At 40.1% G+C, this 16,971-nt stretch overlaps 1 protein-coding gene across 1 annotated transcript in view; it reads left to right on the top strand.

Moving 5' to 3' along the window:
- The window catches only part of DCHS2 (dachsous cadherin-related 2), a 546,419-nt gene that overhangs the window by 504,810 nt on the left and 24,638 nt on the right, over nt 1-16,971 (top strand). The window lies entirely within an intron of this gene.

The following is a 16,971-nucleotide window of genomic DNA, read 5'->3' as shown; positions in this document are numbered from 1 at the left end:
TTTAAATGTGATTGTGTTAGTGCATGTTAAAGGGACAGTAAAGTCAAGATTAATCTTTCATGACTCAGAGTTTAAAAATGTAAACAACTTTCCAATTCACTTCTATTTTCTTAATTATAACAAAGACAGTTATGGTTAAATAAGGCAAAGGACACTTATCTTGGGAGACCGATCGCCGTCGTCCACACAGCGTAGAGCTAGCTTGCTGGTTCAAAGTTCCTGCACTCAGCGTGGAGGATATAGGGTTAGTGAGCTGCTATAAGTAAAATTCAAACAGAGGCTGGACTTCCAAAGAACTTATAGTTAAAAATCATTAAATATGAGTAAACATTTGAGACAGCACTGCTGACTGGTAAAGACACTATGCACAAAGCACTTTAGTTAAAAAAACATAGAACATTTATTGAATAAATGTTAAAATGTTCATACAGGAGCTGTGCAAACACAGACACTCACGGCAAGTTGAAAAGACAGGGGAGCAAGTGACGTGATCTGACGCGTTTCACGCCGGTTGGCGCTTTCTCGAAGATAGTTTGGGAAGTGACCATACAGGGATTAAATAGCCGTTACTAACTGCGATCACTCCCACAAACCAGTTGACGTGGTATTGTTGTTGTATCGAGTAAGGACATGTCTGAGCCAGTTTATGACAGCTCACGAGTCACAATGTTTGTAGCGGGCAGACTCAGTCTGAGGCATATTTAAATAAAACATTGTCCACACTCGGCAACTTCAATACCGTACACAAACAGAAAAAAACAGACATATACAGCCAGTTATACTCAGTGTGTACACTTAAGAAACACCGCTAGTGGTGAAAAAGTACAAAAGCCTTAGATAAATACAGAGACATTTGATAGAAACAAAAACTTGGTACAACTTAGCCATTATTAGAAATGGATACATAGTGATATTAAAGGAAGGATTCAATAGTCAAAAAGGGAAGAAACTGTTACATTTATGAAATAAGACACAAAGACATAAGATAAAAAAGGCAATGGAAAGATAAATAAAAAAGCACAGTTTGTTCATGTGAGGAGAGATATGTTTACATGTTACCATACTCAGATAAATCAAATAATGATATGTACATTTTGTTAGCTAGCAAAAAGCTCCAGGGCAAACAGGGTCATAATCTGATTTATGGATATAAAATCGTCATTTAGTGGATTCAGTCACCTTCAAAACCACAAAGATTCATATTCCCTGTTGTATATTTGCATATTACTTAAATACTTTTACTTCGATGTATGTTTATTGGTTCATCTATACTCTTTAAGTTAGTATTTACAAAATCCTATCTTATATAGGTAAGACTCAAAACCTATATAATAGTGAGTCTGATTTACAGACTATTTCATTCAGAATAGTTATGTGTCGACCTGTCAAAAATAGTATGTTGCATAAGGTAATGATCTAGAGTGTCCATTAGTTTTTTCTCTATCTGAAACATTTAGTATGGATCATTTATCATAGAGCCCAACCAGACTACGCCTCAACAAGTTATATACCCTGATATAAATCTAAATCCCACCTTAGGTTAATACCTTTAGGTTCTTTCGTTTCTAACCTAAAAATCCATTGTACTTCAACATCAAGCAATTTTTTATATCTGTTTCCTCCTCTCTTGTTTGCAGGAATATAGTCGATGGCTTGGAACCTTAGGGCTTTTTTATTCTCTGGGTGCAAATTAAAATGTTTGGCTATTGGGGTTTTTGGAGGATCCCTTTCAATTGATGTGAGATGCTCACATATTCTGTCTTTTAAATTTCTGCTAGTGGAGCCTGCATACTGTTTTCCACAGATCTCACATGTAATTACATAAATAATATATTTAGAACAACAGTCTAGTCTGTATTTTATGTTATGTACATATTTATTAGATGTTGATGTAATTGTTTCTCCTGTTTTGCAGTGTGCGCACACATTGCAATGTCTGCCACACCGAAAAAATCCCTTTCTTGCCAGCCATGTCTCTTTGGTTTTGGATTCAGAATTATAAATCAGACGACTACCAATCGTGTATGCTTTTTTGGAGATGAACTTTATGCCCCTGTCCAAGATGACTTTGCAATCCTGGTCAGGGGTCAGTATTTTAAGATTCCTATTTATTATATCTTTGATATTTCCAAACTGATTACTATACTGGGTAATACATTTTACATCTTCTGCCAATATATGTTGTTTTTTTTTCTTTTTTTCTTATTCTTTAGCAGTTTATCTCTATTCATATCTCTAACCTGCTGTCTAAGTGACTGTAAAGTCTCTCTTTTATAGCCCCTTTGTTCCATTCTTTTGGTTAGATCTAGGGAATGTTTGTCATATTTGTGATGTATCTGTACATATTCATCTTATTCTAATTAGTTGTCCTTTTGGAATACCTGTCTTTAGGTGTTTAGAATGGCAGGAGTCTGCTCTGAGAATTGTATTTCCTGCAATTCTCTTTCTGTACAATTCAGTAAAAATCTTTGTTTCCTCCCCTTTTAGTTGGATGTCGAGATTCTCAATAGAATGTCTGCTAAATTGATGGGTAAATTTGAGATCCAAATTATTGTTATTTAAATAACTTACAAAGTTATTTGCTTGTTCTTCTGTTCCTGACCATATTATTAGCAGGTCATCAATGTATCTAAGATACACTTTGATGAAATTGCTAAAAATATTTTTTTCACCATAGATATAAGTTGACTCATACCAGCCTAAAAACAGATTTGCATACGAGGGGGCAAATTTAGCCCCCATCGCAGCTCCGCAAGTCTGTAGGTAAAAGCATGAGTCAAACATGAAAAAGTTATGTGTAAGTAAGAATCTCAGGATTTCAAGGACAAATTCTATAATTTATTCAAGGAAATCACTTTTTAGCTGTAGATGATATTTTACTGCCTCCACACCCAACTCGTGGGGGATACAAGAGTAGAGAGAGGACACATCTATAGTTAACCAGCTAAAAGATGGATCCCAAGCTTGTTTATCCATTTTATTAATTACATCGGTAGTATCCTTTACATAGCTGGGGATTGTTTGGACAAAGGGTTGGAGTATATTATCCAACCATTCACTAAGATGTTCACTCATACCCCCAACACCAGACACAATTGGACGTCCTTGTGGACATTCCAAATTTTTGTGAATTTTAGGTACCAGCCTGAAATTGGCTGTTACAGGCTGTTCAACATATAAGTAGTCATATATTTTTTTATCTAGTATACCTAAATGCTTTCCCCAGACTAGTAGGTTTTCTAGATCTTCCTGAAAGCTACATAGTGGATTTCTTGGAAGTTTTTTATATGTTGTTACATCTCCAAGTTGTCTTTTTGCTTCCTGGTAGTAGTCTGTGGTATTTTGAATCACTATCAACCCACCTTTATCTGCAGGGGTAATTGTGATGTTTTTGTTACTTTCCAAAGATTGTAAAGCTTCTTTTTGATTATGTGTAATGTTAGATTTCTGGTTAAATTTGTGTTTGTACTGTGTTGTATTGATCTGTTTATGTAGTTCCACAAGGTCACGATGTGTTTTTTCTTGGAACATATCAATATATGTATTACGTGATTGTATGGGATAAAAAGTGCTTTTGGTTCTCAAATGTTTGTTTATTTTTGTATGTGTACTAATGTCAGAGACCTGTCTAACAGAAGTTTCCACTAGGTCATCTAAAATCTGACCTGTTATTGCATCCTGAAAATCTAGGTCAGTGTCACCATTGTTAATGGCAGTTGGGACAGAAAAAGGGTTTGTGCCTATATTTAGAGATGTATCAGAAAGAAAAGTATTTTGAATGGTTAATGTACTGTAATGTACGATTTTATATCCATAAGTCAGAGTATGACCCTGTTTGCCCTGGAGCTTTTTGCTAGCTAACAAAATGTGCATATCATTATTTGATTTATCTGAGTATGGTAACGTGTAAACATATCTCTCCTCACATGAACAAACTGTGCTTTTTTATTTATCTTTCCATTGCCTTTTTTATCTTATGTCTTTGTGTCTTATTACATAAATGTAACAGTTTCTTACCTTTTTGACTGTTGAATCCTTCCTTTAATATCACTATGTATCCATTTCTAATAATGGCTAAGTTGTACCAAGTTTTTGTTTCTATCAAATGTCTCTGTATTTATCTAAGGCTTTTGTACTTTTTCACCACTAGCGGTGTTTCTTAAGTGTACACGCTGAGTATAACTGGCTGTATATGTCTCGTTTTTCTGTTTGTGTATGGTATTGAAGTTGCTGAGTGTGGACAATGTTTTATTTAAATATGCCTCAGACTGAGTCTGCCCGCTACAAACATTGTGACCCGTGAGCTGTCATAAACTGGCTCGGACATGTCCTTACTCGCTACAACAACAATACCACGTCAACTGGTTTGTGGGAGTGATCGCAGTTAGTAACGGCTATTTAATCCCTGTATGGTCACTTCCTAAACTATCTTTGAGAGAGCGCCAACCGGCGTGAAACGCGTCAGATTACGTCACTTGCTCTCCTGTCTTTTCAACTTGCCTTGAGTGTCTGTGTTTGCACAGCTCCTGTATGAACATTTTAACATTTATTCAATACATTTTCTATGTGATTTTTTAACTAAAGTGCTTTGTGCATAGTGTCTTTACCAGTCAGCAAGTGCTGTGTCAAATGTTTACTCATATTTAATGAGTTTAAACTATAAGTTCTTTGGGAGTCCAGCCTCTGTTTATATTTTCTTAATTACTTTGTTCTCTTTCTATCCTTTATTTTGTAGGATACTTAGGTAGGCTCAGGGGCAGCAATGTATGACTGGGAACTAGCTGCTAATTGTTGGCTGCACATATATGCCTTTTGTGATTGTCTCACCCAATGTGCTTAGTTAGCTCCCAGCAGTAGCGGACCTACTCAACAGAAGGCCCTGGTGCAAAAGTTTCATAATATACATGCTGCTCTGTATAATGGTTTTGAGGATAGATAGATAGATAGATAAATAGATAGATAGATAGATGGACCTGCAACCTGCTTGCATTAGGATTTCTTTCCTAAGACATGGATAGTCCATGATGTCATTCCAATTACTAGTGGGTTATTCACTCCTGGCCAGCAGGAGGAGGCAAAGAGCACCACAGCAAAGCTGTTAAGTGTCACCTCCCTTACCCATAACCTCCAGTCATTCTCTTGGCCTCTGTCAATGCAGAAGGTGAAGTTCGGTGTCTGAAGCTATTGATACCTTTTTTGGTTTACTTTTCCCTGCAAGCAAGGATTTGGGTCTAGCTGTGTCCACGTCAATCTCTTGAGTAAGAGTAGTGGTGGCTTTTAAACAGTTAGGAAGTGGTGAGGTGGTCCTTACTTTGTTTTCCTAACATATTTGCTGCCCTAGTCACAGAAAGCAAGAGTTGGTTACTCTGTTCTTTCTTTTTCCACAGGTCTCTGTAAGGAGTATGTGTCCTTTAACTTCTGGTAAGCTGTCCTCCTGCTGGACAGCTGGATTGCAGGTAAGTGCTTTTGTCTTCTAGGTGTTGGAGACTTGCACTTTAGAAGTTAACTCTGCAGATTATTGGGACTAATTGATAATCCTTTATGATTAGGATTGCTGAGGCAGTGAGCAGGCACTTTTGTATGTGAAGGGGACAAAGGGTTAATTCTTCTCATATGGGGAAGTTTTTTCCTTTTATATATATTCTCTGTGTTTACAGTTTATTTTGGGGCATGTTGTGTTAATGGGAAACTCCATTGGCAAACTCTTCATGTTTTTGATTTCCCTATAGCGGTTCCTTTAAGAGAAATGCAAACGGCTTTTATTTTTGCTTCGGCTAGGAATGTGGGCTTTTAGTACTGCTATGTTCCTCCTTGTAGGTCATGTGATCAGCCTATTTCCAGTGTGGACTGATTGCGGCAGTAGAAATTGCAAGTCAGACAGTGGAGGGGGAGCTCCACAGCTAGTCGCTCACAATCTTTGTACATTCGGTTTGGGATTCTTCTGAAGGCAGTAGGGCACCTCAGACTGTCTGAGGTGTGGAGGTGTCTGCAGTTTTTGTTTTCCTTTGGGGAAGTTTTTTGTCTATTTAGCGTGTTAATGCTTATAGGATGTGACAGTAATTCCAAAAAAAAAAAAAGAATAAATAAATACATTTCTCATTAATTTGGGATATATTACTTATTTGCAGACATGGACATTAATCAAGAATCTCCTTCTTTTGACAAGTGTTTATTATGTCTAGAGGCCCAGATTGTTTTGCCTATGCAATTTTGTGCTACATGTTTAGCTAGAACGCTAGAATGTAAAGACAAATTATTGCCCTCTGAGCCTATTGTCTTCCAGGATAATGCTTTTTAGGTTATGACCCAGCTTTCTCCTCAAATGTCCCAAGCCTCTTTGGTGTCACATGCAGTGCCCTGTGGTTCCTCTCAACCTCCTGGAGGAGTATATTTGCCTGTAGATTTTGCTGCACAGATATCTTCTACGGTATCTGCAGTATTATCTGCTTTTCCCATGTTGGGGTAAGCGCAAGAGGAAATCTAAATTTTTTTTTGAGAGTAAGGTGTCTGTCGCTTCTGCTGCAGCGAAGGTTGACCTCCATCTTAAGTCTGATGAGGAGGATACCTTGGTAGCTTCTGAGGGTGAAATCTCAGATTCAGACAGTATAATTCCTTTGACTGACTCTCAAGAGGTAAACTTTAGATTTAAGCTTGAGCACCTCCGTGTACTGTTAAAGGAGGTACTGGCTACTTTGGACGACTCCGATTCTTATGTCGCTGTCAACCCTAAAAAATTTAGTAAACTTAACAAATACTATGATGTTCCTTCCCCTGTGGAAGTTTTTCCGGTTCCAGAACGTGTGTCAGAGATTATTGCACAGGAGTGGGATAAACCAGGGATATCTTTCTCCCTGTCACCCGTTTTTAAAAAGATGTTTCCTGTTGCTGACTCCATTCGAGACTCATGGCGCACAGTGCCTAAGTTAGAAGGGGCTATTTCTACGTTGACTAAGAGAACCACAATTCCTATTGAGGATAGCTGTTCCTTTAATGATCCCTTGGAAAAGAAGCTGGAGGCTTATCTAAAGATAATGTATGTACATCAGGGTCTACAATGGCAACCTGCAGTCTGTATTGCCACAGTGACAAGTGCAGCATCTTATTGGTGTGATGCTTTGTCAGAGTTGATTTTAGAGGAAACTCCGCTGGAAGAGATTCAATATAGGATAAATGCCCTCAAACTAACCAATTCTTTTATTTCTGATGCAAACATGCAAGTCATTAGACTGGGAGCTAAGATGTCTGGCTTCACTGTTCTAGCCCGCAGGGCTTTATGGCTGAAATCTTGGTCAGCTGATGTTACCTCCAAGTCCAAGCTTCTGTTGCTACCTTACAAGGGTAAGACCCTGATTGATCCTGGTCTGGCAGATATAATTTCTGAAATTATGGGTGGAAAGGGGTCCTTTCTACCACAAGACAAGAAGAATAGACCTAAAAGGCGTCACAATTCTAATTTTCACTCCTTTCATTACTTCAAGGGTCAGAAGTCTTCCTCTTCCAAGCCGGAGCAGTCCAAGCCCTCCTTGAGACCCAATCAGTCTTGGAATAAGGGGAAACAATAAAAGAAGCCTTCATCTGAGACTAAGTCACCATGAAGGGTCCACCCCGTTCCGGTACTGGATTAAGTAGGGGTCAGACTTTACTTGTTTCATCAAACTTGGATAAGCAATGTCCCAGACCCTTGGGCTGTGGACATAGTATCCAAGGGTTACAAAATAGATTTCAGACTTGTCCTCCCAGGGGCAGATTTCTCCTCTCAAGATTATCTGCAGACCAAGTAAAAAGAGAGGCATTTTTTAATTGCGTTCAGGACCTTTCCTAACTGTGAGTGATTGTTCCAGTCCCACTAAGAGAACAGGGCCTAGGATTTTATTCAAATCTGTTTGTGGTTCCCAAAAAATAGGGAACTTTTCGCCCCATTTTAGCCTTAAAGTGTCTCAACAAATTTCTCAGAGTACCTTCCTTCAAAATGGAAACCATTCATTCCATTCTCCCTTTGGTCCAAGAGGGTCAGTTCATGACCACCATAGACCTGAAGGACGCGTATCTTCATGTTCCCATCCACAGGGATCATCACAAGTTCCTGAGATTTGCTTTGCTGGACAAGCACTTTCAGTTTGTAGCTCTTCTATTTTGACCTTGCCACAGTTACCAGATTTTTTTTCAAAAGTTTTGGGGTCTCTCTTGGCAGTTGTCAGGTCTCAGGGAATTGTGGTGGCGCCTTATCTGGATGACATCTTGGTTCAGGCGCCATCTTTTCAACTAGCAAAATCTCATACAGAGATCTTGTTGTCTTTTCTTCGGTCTCACGGATGGAAAGTGAATCTGGAAAAGAGTTCCCTTGTTCCAGCTACAACGGTGGTTTTCTTAGGGACCATCATAGATTCCCTATCTATGAAGAATTTTCTGACGGAGGTCAGAAAAGCAAAGATTATCTCTTCTTGCCTCTCTCTTAAGTCTACTGTCCAGCCGTCAGTAGCTCAATGCATGGAGGTAATTGGTCTGATGGTCGCCTCCATGGACATTGTTCCCTTTGCTCGTTGCCATTTGAGAGCTCTACAACTCTGTATGCTCAGACAATGGAACGGAAACCATTTGGATCTGTCCCAGAGGATAGATCTGGACCAGTTGACAATTAATTCTCTGTTGTGGTGGATATCTCAGGATCATCTAGCTCAGGAAACATGCTTCCAGAGACCCTCCTAGGTGATTGTGACCACGGACACCAGCCTGCTAGGTTGGGGAGCAGTTTGGGACTCGCTAAAGGCTCAGGGCCTATGGACTCGAGAGGAGTCTTCTCTTCCGATAAATATCTTGGAGTTGAGAGAGATTTTCAATGCTCTAGTGGCTTGGCCTCACTTGTCTTTAATCAGGTTTATCAGATTCCAGTCGGACAACATCACCTCAATGGCCTACATCAACCACCAGGGAGAAACTCAGAGGCGGATTTCCTGAGCACACGGACCTTTCATCCCGGGGAGTGGGCTCTCCATCCGGAAGTGTTCTCCAGGTTAACCCTCAAGTGGGGGGGGGGGGCTGGAGTTGGATCTGATGGGATCTCGTCAGAACGCCATGCTTCCAAGGTACGGTTCAAGGTCAAGAGATCCTCAGGCTGCCCTGATAGATGCTCTGGTGGTTCCTTGTGATTTCGGTCTAGCATACCTGTTTCCTCCGTTTGCTCTTCTTGCACAACGCATTGCTCGTATCAAAAAGGATAGATTGTCTGTAATTCTAATAGCTCCTGCATGGCCTTGCAGGATCTGGTTTGCGGACCTAGTGAATATGTCATCTTTTCCTCCTTGGAGGTTACCTCTGAGGAAGGACCTTCTAACTCAGGTCCTTTCCTCCATCCAAATCTCATTTCTCTGAAGCTGACTGCTTGGAGAGTGAACGCTTAGTTCTGGCTAAGCGTGGGTTTTTGGAGTCTGTCATTGATACTATGGTTCAGGCTCGTAAGCCTGTTACTCGTAAGATTTACAATAAGGTATGACATAAATACCTTTATTGGTGTGAATCAAGGGGCTACTCATAAAGTAGGGCCAGGATTCCTATAATTTTGTCTTTTCTCCAGTATGATCTGGATAAAGGGTTGTCAGTCAGTTCTCTGAAAGGTCAGATTTCTGCATTATCTATTCTTTTACATAAACGTCTGGCAGATGTGCCAGATGTTCAATCCTTTTGTCAGGCCCTGGTTAGAATCAGTCCTGTTTTTAAATCAGTTGCTCCTCCTTGGAGCCTTAAAATAGTTCTAAGAGTTTTGCAGCAGGTTCCGTTTGAGCTAATGCATTCCATAGATATTAAGCTGTTATCTTGGAAGGTTTTGTTTCTTATTGCTATTTCTTCTGCTCTGAGAGTTTCTAAACTCTTGGCTTTGCAGTGTGATTCACATTACCTTATTTTTCATGCGGATAAGGTGGTTCTTTGTACTAAATTGGGGTTTCTCCCTAAGGTGGTTTCGGATAGAAATATTAATCAGGAAATTGTTCTTCCTTCTCTCTGTCCTAATCCTTCGTCTAATAAGGAACGCCTGTTGCACAACTTGGATGTTGTGCACGCTCTAAAATTTTACTTACAGTCTTCTGCCCTGCTTGTTTGCTTCTCTGGAAAGTGTAAGGGTCAGAAGGCTATTTTCAACTTCTCTTTCCCTTTGGTTGAGAAGTATGATTTGTTTTGCTTATGAGACTGCTGGTCAGCAGCCTCCTGAGAGAATTACGGGTCATTCCACTAGGGCTGTCTCCTCTTCTTGGGCTTTCAAAAATGAAGCTTCTGAGAAACAGATTTGCAAGGCTGCAACTTGGTCCTCTCTGCATACTTTTTCCAAATTCTACAAATTTGATACTTTTGCCTCGTCTGAGGCTTCTTTTGGGAGAAAGTTTCTTCAAGCTTTGGTGCCTTCTGTTTAGGTCTGCCTGTCTTTTTCTCCCTCCCTCTCATTCCGTGTCCTCTAGCTTGGGTATTGGTTCCTACTAGTAATTGGAATGACATTGTGGACTCTCCATGTTTTAGGAAAGAAAATGAAATGTATGCTTACCTGATAAATTTCTTTCTTTCCGGACATGGAGAGTCCACGACCCCACCCTTTAGATTAGACAGTAATTTTTTGCTAAACCTCAGTCTACACCTTTGTGTTATCTTATTTTTCCATTTCCCTCCGGCTTAATGACTGGGGGTTATAGGTAAGGGAGGTGACACTCAACAGCTTTGCTGTGGTGCTCTTTGCCTCCTCCTGCTGGCCAGGAGTGAATATCCCCCTAGTAATTGGAATGACATTGTGGACTCTCCAGGTCTGGAAAGAAATGTATCAGGTAAGCATAAATTTTTGTTTTTTCACATTCTGTACACACCTTTTTTTTGTTCATTTATATTAATGGTTATAACAGTACATCCAGGAAAAAATTACAGTATACATATGGTATGGTCTCGTTATTGTGCCTCGGGTTCAGTCTTTATTGTTTTTGGAAGTCCATTTCCAAGGCATGCTCACGAGGGTTCAACATATCATAAACAAGACCAGGTGAACAGTCAACATAACAGCTATAACGATGTTAACATCGATTTTGATAACAGACCTAAGGAACAGTGATGATCCAGGGTTTACTGCTAATACATTTTAACATATAGTAGGTAAGATACATGACACTTAATTATAAGAAGATGTGTGCAGATATACCTCTCTCTCCTCTAGTGTGGTTAAGGAAATGGATGCAGTTGAAGGGTATGAACATCTAAGGGGAAATTCTTGGCAGACCAAGTCGTAAAGGGTACATAGGGATCTCTTTGTTTCTATCTAAGCGGAAAGTGGGCATAGTACTCTGGCTTTCCATTAGTGTAGTAAAAATATTGTTCCAGGGCTAAATTAAGCTTCATCTGGTCTATCCACATAGACAGTGTGGGAAGAGAATCAGATTTTCATACCTAGGTATCACCTGTTTAGCGCTGCATATGGCTAGCTGAAGAAGTGAAGTATAGTGTTTAAAGGGTAATTTAGGAATAACATGGAATAAGTATATTATGGGATCTAGAGGTATGTCATGGTTTAGGAGTTTACTCATAGTTTGATTGATATCCTGCCAGAATTTCCTATTAGGTGGCATGTCCACCAGATGTGATATGGGGTACCTTCCTCCGAACATTTCCTCCAGCACCGGTTAGATGCCTCTGGGAAGATATACTTTAACCTATGAGGGGTAAGGTACCATCTGAGAAGAAATTTATAATTGGTTTCTAGAAGGGAAGCGGAGTGTGCTGATTTGGAGGTATTATGGAAAATAGTGTAGCATTCTTGTTCAGTAAAGGTGTATGGTAGTTATCTGTGCCAGGAAACAATCGTTGGTGTTTGCATGATTCCCGAAGGTGTTATGAGTAACAAATACAACACAGAAATTGCATGCTGGGGAGGAGAGTCAAGAGTGCATAGTTTTTCTAGTGGTGTGCGGTGTCTCGTTATTAAGTGTTTAAACTTATGCGTGTCTACAAAGTGTTTAAGTTGAAGATATCGGAACCAATGTGTAAATTGCGTAATGTTAAGGCTTTGCAAGTGTTGCTTGGGTATCAATTTACCTGCATCCAACAGTGTGTATAAAGGCAGTTAGTTATTCAGATTACCTATTGAATTTGGGGTGACTGACACTCCTATTGGGAAGTCGGCGTTAGACAGTGCAGTGGTCAGTGGGGAGGGGACCGTGGAAAGGGTCTGGTGTGCGTGTAGTATACTTGACCAAGATGCAAGTGTTTCCTTGATGATAGGATATTTGTTAATGAGAGATGGTTGGTTAATTTTGGGCTGGCAACAATACACACCTAGTCGAGACACATTTTATAATATCATGCTCTAAGATTATACAAGTTTTGTTATGTGTTTGAGAGAGCATGCACCAATCCACGATTCTTCTCAGGAACACTGCTAAGCGATATTTAGTTAAATTTGGCACTCCCAGGCCTCCAAATTTTTTCAGGAGATATAGGGTGGCTCTAGCAACCCTGGGTGGGCGTTTTTTCCAGATGTAAGAATTTACCATTGTTTGTAATCTGGGAAGGTATGTCACTGGGAGTGGAAGGATAGTCATTTTGGTTATTCCTATTCTACCGATCCAAGATATCTTTTTATGTATCCATGTCGATGTGTCTTTTGTGAGAGTGGTAAGAAGGGCTTCGTAGTTTAAGTCAAATAATTGCTGGAAGTTTGTAGAGAGATGGACACCTAAGTACTTTAAGGAATTGTATTGTAGTAGGAATGGGGATTGTTGTTGCAGTGTGTGTATGGCTTCATCCGTTAAGTTGATAGGGAGAATTTCCGATTTGTGTTGGTTAACTAAGTAGTTGGAACACAAGCCAAAGTCTTCTAGGGAGCTCTGCACCGCAGAGAGAGAGAGATAGTCAGATATGTCAGTGTCAACAGTAGGTCGTCTGCATATAACGCTAATTTGTGACTGGTGGAGTGTATGGTAAGTCCGTGTATATCAGGGTTGTTACGTAACACAGTGGCTAGGGCCTCCATTGACAGTACGAATAGTAGCGGCGATAGTGGGCAGCCTTGACGGGTACCGTTTGAGATGTGAAAAGGAGAGGATAAAATACCATTAACTCTGATTTTAGCTGTCAGCGAGTTGTATAGAGCAAAAATCCTGTGAATAAAACTGTCGGGGAAGCCAAATTTTTGTAAAGTGAGTATTAGAAAGGTCCAGTCTAGTCTGTCGAAAGTAAAATGAGAGGGAGATAATGTTCTGAGGCATATTGCATTAGGTAGAGAATTTTCACGGCGTTGTCTTTAGCCTCTCTCTGCGGCACAAAGCCCACCTGGTCGGTATGTATAAGGAAGGGTAGTATTTTATTTAATCTAGTGGCCAATATATTCGCGTATATCTTAATGTCAATATTTAAGAGGGAAATGGACGATAGTTTGAAGGAACTGTGGGGTTTTATGCGGTTTAAGTATCACGGTCATTATTGCCTCTAACATGGAAGGGGTAACCTTGTATTTTCGTCAATATGGTTAAAAACTGATAACAGATACGGTATTATGATATGTTTAATTTTTTTTATAATAAGTGCCTGTAAGACCATCAGGGCCAGGCTTTTCCCATGTTTTAGGGAGAGGATTGTGGCTTCAATTTCTTCTGCAGCAATTGGTGTGGTTAGCATGTCCATGCAATCGAGCGGGATAGTTGGGAGGGATAAGGAATCTAAATATCGGTGGCATTTGAGTTGGTGGGCTCTGATGTTTCTGTTGGGTGTTAAGTTATATAGGTCCAAATAATAATTTTTGAAGATCTCTGCAATTCTCTGAGACTCTACGGTTGGCTTGTTAGGAGGGTCTTGGAGAGATGTAATGAAGTGAGTTGATTGCTTAGTTTTAGGTGCTCTAGCTAACAGTTTGCCAGGTTTATTTCTTTCCAGAAAAAACCTTTGCTGTAATTTGAAGGCTTGTGCTTGTGCAGAGTGGTCCAAAAACTCAGTAAGTTTGTGTTTTGCTTGGTCTAACTGTGATTTAAGTGATGTATTACTGGGATTTATCTTGTGGGAACGGTCTAGCTGTTTATAGTGATTGGTTAGGTATTGGTATTGTAATCTATGTTTTTTTCCGCTGGTTGGACTTGATTTTTATCAATTCCCCCCTCAAAGAGCACTTGTGTGCTTCCCATAATATGTATGGGTCAATATCTGGAGTATCATTGTTCTGGAAATAATCCAGTAGAAATTTCTCCAATTGTACTATTAGGTCCTCCTTTAATAATGTGTCATCTAGATGCCATTGATAGGGATTGAAGGGCAGAGAGGACCATTGTAAGTTGCAAAGGACTGCTGAGTGGTCCGACCAGGCCATGAGGATAATTTCAGTATTGACTATCGGGGTGATGGTAGTGTGGTCTATAAGGATATAGTCTATGCGTGAGTGTGATTGGTTAGGTGACGAATAGAAGGTAAAATCTTTTTTAGCGGGGTGTTGGATGCGCCAGGTGTCATGTACTCCCATGAGTGCTAAGTCATCCTTTATTGATTTGAGGGTTCGTTTGTACAGGTGGGACCGTGTACTGGAGCTATCCATGAGTGGGTTTAAGGGAGTATTGAGGTCTCCTCCTATGATAAGTGAGCCCTTAGAAAAAGACTATATTATTAGCGATTCTACGAAAAAGCCTGTTGCGTGTTTAGGATATATATATTCACCAACGTGACTGGTCTGCCATATAGTAAGCCTAGTAGTGCCAAATATCTCCCCTCATCATCTCTTTCCACTTGTTGTAAATGAAAGGGTAATGACCTGTGGAGTAGAATACTAACACCTGAGATTTTCATGGTTGCATGACTGCTATGGTGATGAATGGGGTAAGTAGAAGTGAAGAAAGAGCGTTCGTGTCTGGCTAAATAATGTGTTTCTTGTAAAAACAAGATGTCTACTTGTTTGTGGGTAATGTCAGTAAACGACATAGAATGCTTGTGAGTAACATTGAACCCTTTAAAGTTTTGTGTCATTATTCTTATTGGTTTTGTACTAATCCTAGCCGATTAACTAGTTGGAGTGTAGGTAAGAGAGTTAAGGTAATGATGGGGAGGTCGAGCAGATGAATTTTGAAAGTATGTAGCAATATGAGGTCTTGTCAAAGGTCTGTTAGGTGGACATCAGGATAATGTAGTAAGCACTGTTAAATGGTAGCTGTTAACACCAATTAAACAACACAAAAACAAAAACAACAAGAACATAAACAAATAACATGACATCTTATGTCACAGAATCGGGGAAGAATAACCTATACCATTCTAAAATATAAATGTGAATACGTAAAGGACAAATGGTTCATATTGAGCTGGGAACTGTTAGAACTAAGATAACATATTTAAAAGGTAGCTCAGTCTTTACTGCTCAAAAGTAGACAGAACCTAAACAAGGAAGGAAAACAATTTTTGCAAAATAAGTAGTCCTTAGACATACTGGATTTATCTTACCAATCTGTTGAGCGACAGTTCTCAGGTGTTGTTGGGTAGATTAGCTATCAGCGTTTTCTTTGTCTTCTTAGTCTGATGAAGCTGCCAAGGATTGTGACGAGGCCTTTGTGGTTGTAGCTTATAAGTAGACACCGTCTCTGCAGTCTCTGATGTGGTTTGTGGGGGCTCTATACCTAGAGCAGAGCATAGAGCTGGGGCATCTTCAAGTGATTTGCAGATGTGCCTAGTACCCTGATGGGAAACATGGAGAAAACAGGGGAAACCCCGCCTGTACGGGATTTCTTTTGCTCTAAGGATGGTTGTAAGAGGCAAGAATTCTTTCCTTCTCTGCAGTGTGTGGGGAGTAAGGTCTGTAAAGATTTGTAGGCGACAGTTCTGAAAGTTGATATCTTTGAGTTGTCTGGCAGCTCTGAGAATCTTTTCTTTGGCTTGGTAATCTTTCAACTTTAGAACAACATCACGAGGAGGTGATTGATATGATGGCCGTGGCCTAAGCGCTCTATGCGCTCTATCCATTGATGTGCCGGTGGAAGATGAGGGACTCAGAAGGTGCGAGAAAAGGCCCTGTAAGAATTCAGGGATAGTATTGGGAAAGACAGATTTAGGTATCCCCCTGATGCGGAGGTTCTGGCGACGTTCCCTGTTCTCCAGGTCTTCTAATTTGTCTTGTAGCTGTATGATAAGTAGATCATGTGCTTGGGTCGTAGTTTGCAACGTGTATATCACTGATTGATTGAAGTCATTATCCTCCTCCAAGGCCTCAACACGATTCCCAATTTCTGTCATATCTTTCCTGAGGCCTGCTATTTCCTCCTAGATGCATGCATGGACTTTTACCACCAAGTTGTTTATATCACTTTTAGAAGGAATAGAGGCCAGAAAGGCCTTGGAAAGTTGTACATTATTATTTTCACTGTCTGAGGCTGATAAAGCTGGTCTCAGTGGAGTGATGGGTTCAGGTGAGGTAACCTGAGAGTTCTCTGTTGTTTTAAAGAAGGAACTCACAGAGTTACGTGTAGCTGCTGTTTTCTTAGGCTGTTTATCAGGTTTTGGCAGCCATTTCGGCGACATTTTATAAGAAAATGTGGTAACTTTACAGAGTATGTTTATCCCTGCTTGGCTTCTCTGTATTAGCTGTGTAATCTCTTTGTGTATTGATAGCCTCCCTCACCAAAGGTTTAGTGAGCTGTGATAGTGCACTCAGTTGAGTGTTACATTTAAGTAAAACTTTGCCTATCCTACTTTAAGTTAAAGCCTACAGGTATGCTAAGTTGTAGCTTGGGTCTTCCGTGCGGGGACATACATGTGTATAGGCTTCAGGTAAGGCCCACTGCTTAATAGGGATTATGTGCCTCCCCAGTATGTTCTGCTGCGTTTAAAAGCATGTGTACTTTTTCAGTTGTAGCATCTATTCCACGTGGCGGTTGTGCACTTAAAGTACATGGAAAGAGGTTTCAGAGCTTTTTCTTTGCGGATTAGTGGGTCAAGGCCACCTGTGTCAACGGACTGTGGTTTCTTTCAGGGTATCCT

This window comes from Bombina bombina, chromosome 2 (genome assembly GCF_027579735.1).
Source record: "Bombina bombina isolate aBomBom1 chromosome 2, aBomBom1.pri, whole genome shotgun sequence".
Taxonomy (NCBI): domain Eukaryota; kingdom Metazoa; phylum Chordata; class Amphibia; order Anura; family Bombinatoridae; genus Bombina; species Bombina bombina.
Note: the sequence above shows the minus strand (reverse complement) of the source record. Positions and strands in the feature narration are given on the sequence as shown.